General features: G+C 40.0%; 1 protein-coding gene across 1 annotated transcript in view; it reads left to right on the top strand.

Annotated features, from left to right (window-relative positions):
- Window positions 1-976: 976 nt before the first annotated feature.
- TPK1 (thiamin pyrophosphokinase 1) overlaps window positions 977-5,809 on the top strand; it is a 261,714-nt gene continuing 256,881 nt past the window's right edge. Inside the window, exon 1 of the mRNA XM_009321596.1 lies at window positions 977-1,046. The gene's annotated coding sequence lies outside the window, so the exon portion shown is untranslated. The remainder of the gene's footprint in view (window positions 1,047-5,809) is intronic.

Below are 5,809 nucleotides of genomic sequence, written 5' to 3'. Positions count from 1 at the left end.
ATAGAGGTTTTCTTTTTCCAGTTACAGTGGCTTCACGTGACCAAATAATACTTCATTAACCTGATTGCCTAAGGATATCAAGTTCCAGGGGAAACTTGTATTCCTGTGATTGGCAAGATAATTAGGAGGTGAAATAATGCAAATCCTACCGCAGGCAACCATCATAAGATTTATGTATTTATTCTCTGAAACCAAAGTGTGTCATATCATAAATCCTTTTATTTTAAGGCTTTTATATTTGTAGGTTTATTATCGACCATCACAATGGATATATTGCTAGGGCAGGAGGCTTTAGGAGCCCAATCAAGTTGGATCAGTTCAGGCTGCTGGTAAATCTGCTGAGATTTTTAGTCTGCAGTATCACCTAGATAACACAGGCTAAAGTTCGCTTTTGCTTTTACTAGCTTTGATTTTAAGCTCCTTGGGCATGGCCTTTCATTCTGTATTTGTAAAGTATCTACCAGAGTGAATCTACCACACTTAGAGCTTTTACATGATACAAAAATGTAGACAGAGAAGCCACTGATGGCAGCAAGATTTCTGCGTCCACCAGGAGAGTTGAATATTTGACCTAGATTAGAGACAGCTTCATAGGGAGTCAGCTATAGCCTTCGCTGTTAATAGAGGCCAGGGTGAAACTCCTATCAGTAAGTGCTGCATCCAGGCGGCAGCAGCAAGTGGGAGATTAAACGAGAGAGCTGCATAGATGTGGGGTCCCGTTGAGGATGGCCTTCAGTGGGTAAACGTAACTTATAAATTTAAAGTTTAGCAAAACCCTACCAAGTAAAAGGTGCCTAATGAAGCTCTGGTAGTTTCTCTACCTGAAAATGAAGAAACCTAAGAAGCAAAGAAATTAGTGGAGTTGCTCTGAGGTGGCTGGACTAAAATTAATATGGCAAAAGCAAAATAAAAAAAGGAGTTGGGGGGGGAATCAATATTCTTGCTAATAAGAATCAACATTTGTCTTACAGGAAACCTGAAGTTTTGCCTTCTGATTCTGAACCAGTCTTTTGACAAAGAACATTTTCATTGTCTGTGGAGCAAAGGTAATAATAACTTACATACATCTTCATTTGCTTATTTAGTTAGCTGCTACCCAGCTAATGTACTTCATGTCTGTTGCATTGCAATGTGACAATTTCTTCTTAACTAGAGCAACCTTCTGGTGAGGGTGTGAATTGGCAGAATATGTCCCTTGTTGCTGAATGCAGCAAATGAGCTGATTATGCAAATTCTGCATCTCTGCATTGCTTACGTCAGTGGGAACTTTATGGACTGATCTGTGTAAGACTGTAGCTTTTCAGAGGCATCTTAGGAATGATCATTGTTTTGCTGACAAAGTGTAGTAGATCAACGGTGCGTGTAAGAGTCTGGAAGCAAGCATTCCTTTAAAGGTCATCAGTGAAATGTGTTAATTTTAATGAAAATAAAGTGAACCGTGTAGATTCTATGTTGTGAAAGCGGTGGGAACTCGCATGTGTGTCAGAAATATGCAAATCAGATTTCACTACCCCTTTGTTTAATAGGCACATTGCTAATCATCGTCTCTGATATGACAGCTGCAGATTTACTGACATTTTGTGAAGATATGTAAATCTTTACAAGCTTGGAGCTATTAATTCCTCCGGTGCAGAAATGTAGTCCTTCAGAAGCTTTCTGGCAAACCACAGGAACTGTCTCTAACTTGTAACCAGGCTGGGAATCTTGCAGAGAGATTCCTCTTAACTCACTGGGGCAGATAGAGCTATTTGATTTCAGCATAGTCATAAGGGCTGGCATGGAGTAGCTCTATGTTTAAAAGGAATTGGAGTAAGGGGTGAAGCGGGCAGGATGTATTCATAGCACTTAATTCCAGTAAACCTAAACTAGGTACCTTAATAGGCAGAGGAGTGAGAAAGGAAGGGAGAGACTTGCACAGGATGATTCAAAGCATCTGAACGAGTACTGTACCCGAAACGGGTTCTCCTTCACTTGCAATATCAGCAAGAAATGGCAGAAAGAAGTGCTCAATGGAAGGGCTGTCAAGTGTATTTTCTAGATGTGATTCTACGTATTTTTTTGATTTAAAAAGGTACACTGAAAGACATATTCTATATTAAATAACGAAGGGAAGAAGGGTAAGTACTTCGATCTTATTTCTTTGTCCCACCTTTCCTGTGTTTTGAGGGTTGAGGTTAAAAAAGAGACAGCAAACCAGACATGTACAGTTACTGAATGGCAGTATTTAGCGTCTTGTAGTACCTTGCATGTGTTGCTTTTATGCTGTGTTCTGCTAATCAGACGTTTTTTGTCTGTCCTTTGGAATTTTAAGTGTTCCTCTTGCAATCAAACCTGTGCAGGGTAACCCTTGGGGCATGGAGCCCTTCTTACTGTAACACTAATAGGGCCTTAACTGTAGTGCTTCAGTGAAGCGTTGGGATAAGAAGCTGAATAAAATCGAGTGGACCACAGATTGCCTTGCTTGAGACTGCCTCAATGGGTTCCTGTCCTCTGAGCATAACTGTGTTGAAAGTAATGATTGGTACTGTGTATAGTTTTTCAAAGTTCTGTGAGCAGAAGTCCTATTTAAGCTAATAAGACATCTGCTGGTAAGTTACTTCCAGCAATAGGTGGATATTTTCTAGATAAAATGACAGAGGAAGGTGGTGACATAGTGAACCTGAAATGTTTTTCTTCAAAACATCTCAGCTTCAGTAAACCTCAGTGAATCCAGGACAAGGTTTTGCCAATGCCTGACTGACAATCCTAGTGGACTACTGTAGGTGTCAGCAATCTTGTGCCTCCTGGATCATCCTCCTTCTGAAAGAGTCTCAGCAGAGAGACTGCTGCAGGACGAGGAGAACCTGCAGTTTTTGTACGTGAACTGAAAGAAGTTCTGAAAGAATGAAACATCCTTAGAAACACTGCTTGATGACCAGCTGTATATGCTTGAGATCTCATAAAGGAGTGATGAGAAGGAAACAATGGGGCTGTTGATCCACAGAATATTGCCAGCTACACAAACTGGTGGGAAAAGCGAGAGAAAAATGCAGAGGAAAAAAAAAAAAGATAAAATATTGACCGACTTCTCTAAGTTACAGCAATCTTGGGTGTTATACGGAGTATAGAATGCTGAGACATAAGTGTTATTTTCAAGTAGGTTGTGTCCTATCAAAATAACTTGTTTCATTAGCCCTGTCACTTTAGTGTCAAGTAAAAATGAAGGTGTGATGTGATATGTCCTGAGTTTTAAAAAAAAAAAAAAAACTCCTCATTGATAAGTGTGGCTATTCTAGGCTAAAATCATCCCAGGTGTAACTCCTCTTGACCTCAAGAAAAAGTGGTTGCAGCTAATTAGCCTTTGTCTTATTACAGACTTGTATAAAATCTATTTTTACTGACATACTTTGAAAAGAACTATTTCAATCCGTACAAGTTTGCATGAACTTCCTTCCCTGTCCTTTGTGAAGGACACTGCAATCTGATTTCTTCACTTCCAGGGGACAGCTTTTACCACTCTTACCATACAAACTGGATAAGTGACAATAGTGAGGTAGTATAAGCTAAAGACTACCGTGATTTTAGTCTTTTATATTAATTAACGTAGTATACCAATCTAGAACATGTTCCCTTTGTGTTAGGTACAGTCACACAGTATTAGTGCTGTCCTGAAGGCGGGAGGGATGAAATGCTGGAGAAGGGATATTTTGCAAAAGCAGCATGAGGAATAATATGGCAGAAAACACTGGTAGTTCACTGAAGGATTTATTGGGTTGGGTATAGTGGGGAAGGGACAAACCAAATGGCAAGAGAAATTGAAGAGGATAGGTCAGTAAAGGGGAATAGGTAAGGGAAAAATGTCTCACAGTAAGTGAAGCTGATATAAGGAGACTGAATAAGGTGATGTGGGTGCAGAAGGTTGGGAATAGAATATGAGTAAGCACGAGGCTGGGAACATCAGTCAAATCCATCAAAAGTGCTTTGACTGTAGCTGTTAATGCAGCCGTTTTTACCAGTGGAAGTTGTACAGCTTCCCTTGCAGTCCTTATCCTAATTGTGGAAAATATGTGGAAGAGACAGGTCCCTGCTTTTCTCAGAGCTGCATGTTTTTGTGACTGGTAGGTTCCTATAAGGAAGACTGGATCCAGTGGGGCCTTACCTTAATAACCCTGTCACACATCCTAAATTCCTGCTTGTATTTCAGCGATGTTTCTAGCTCCTGGTTTGAATCTTGTTTAACAAAAAAATTGGTAGGGAAAAAATCAGTTTATGTTAGTCTCTAGGGCTACTTTGCAAGTGATTTCAAATGTAAATATATCTTTAACAGAAATGACTGAGTTGAAAGTCTGAAGCTGTCTCCACATTAAGTTTGAAAAGTATGGAGGCCCATGTTTTAGTGGCTGAAAACAGAAGGGGCTTTCTGGAGAGTAAATTAAAGTTCCTGAGATTTTGATTCTGCTCTTTAAAATCTCTTTAATCAGAAATGCAATGACTTATTTATGCCAAGAATTTCAGCAATGTCTAGTGATAGTAAGTGCTTCTGTTTTTTTGATGTCTCCCTAGCGAAGTATCAGGAAAGGGGCAGAATTATTGCAGTGCTAAGAAATCACCTCTATAAAATTTTCTCAAGTTCAGGATCTGAAAATTGTTTCATGTTTCTGAAAACATTGCCCCTACAAGCTATACTACTCAAATGATCCAGAATTGTCTTCATGTCCTCACTTGATGGTAGCATGCTAAATGGCTGTGCATTGTAGAGTACTTTCCATTCTTAAATGTTGACGATGACAGCTGTAAAGAGCAAGAAGTTATACTCTGAAAAATAAGATTATTATTTCAAGAATCAGAGTAAAATGGCAACATTCTACAGCAATCTGATGAAGTTCCCATCAGTGCTGTATTTCTGGGAATAGCAGGTTTGTTGTTAAATAGCATCTTCGGATTTACATGTGGAGAAAGACATATTACAATAGTGTTTTTCCTTAGGTTCCATTTAACCTCTGGCTGGGTGTCCTTATATACGTGGGTTTACTGGTAAATGCAGTTGCAGAATTAAAATATTGGCTAATGCAGTTCTGTTTGGCTGAAGAGGAAGACTATTACACTTGTGCTTTGTGGTAAGAAAACATGTCCATGAATATTTTTAAATTCTTACAATGGTTGTGATACATTAGCCACTGTGCCTTCCTCAAAAGGATTGTCATCTTTTTCCACAAATAAAGACTTTCTGCGAAAGCTTTTAATCAAACAGAACATGTTGAACTACTTTAAATATTAACCATTCATACTACAAAATGTCATAGAATTATAGAATTGTTTAGGTTGGAAAAGACCTTTAAGATCATCAAGTCCAACCGTTAATCTAGCACTGCCAAGTCCACCACTAAACGATGTCCCTATGCACCACATCTATATGTCTTCTAAATACCTCCAGGGGTGGTGACTCAAACACTTCCCTGGGCAGCCTGTTCCAATGCTTGACGACCCTTTCAGTGAAGAAATTTTTCCTGATATCCAATCTAAACCTCCCTTGGCACAACTTGAGGCCATTTTCTCTTGTCCTATCGCTTGTTTGGGAGAAGGGACTGACACCCACCTCACTACAACCTCCTTTCAGGTAGCTGTAGAGCGTGGTAAGGTCTCCCCTCAGCCTCCTTTTCTCCAGGCTAAACAACCCCAGTTCCCTCAGCCGCTCCTCTTAAGACTTGTTCTCCAGACCCCTCACCAGCCTCGTTGCCCTTCTCTGGACACGCTCTAACACCTTAACGTCCTTCTTGTAGTGAGGGGCCCAAAACTGAACACAGTATTCGAGGTGCGGCCGCACCAGTGC

Source organism: Pygoscelis adeliae, unplaced genomic scaffold, assembly GCF_000699105.1.
Source record: "Pygoscelis adeliae isolate BGI_AS28 unplaced genomic scaffold, ASM69910v1 Scaffold40, whole genome shotgun sequence".
Lineage (NCBI taxonomy): Eukaryota > Metazoa > Chordata > Aves > Sphenisciformes > Spheniscidae > Pygoscelis > Pygoscelis adeliae.
Note: the sequence above shows the minus strand (reverse complement) of the source record. Positions and strands in the feature narration are given on the sequence as shown.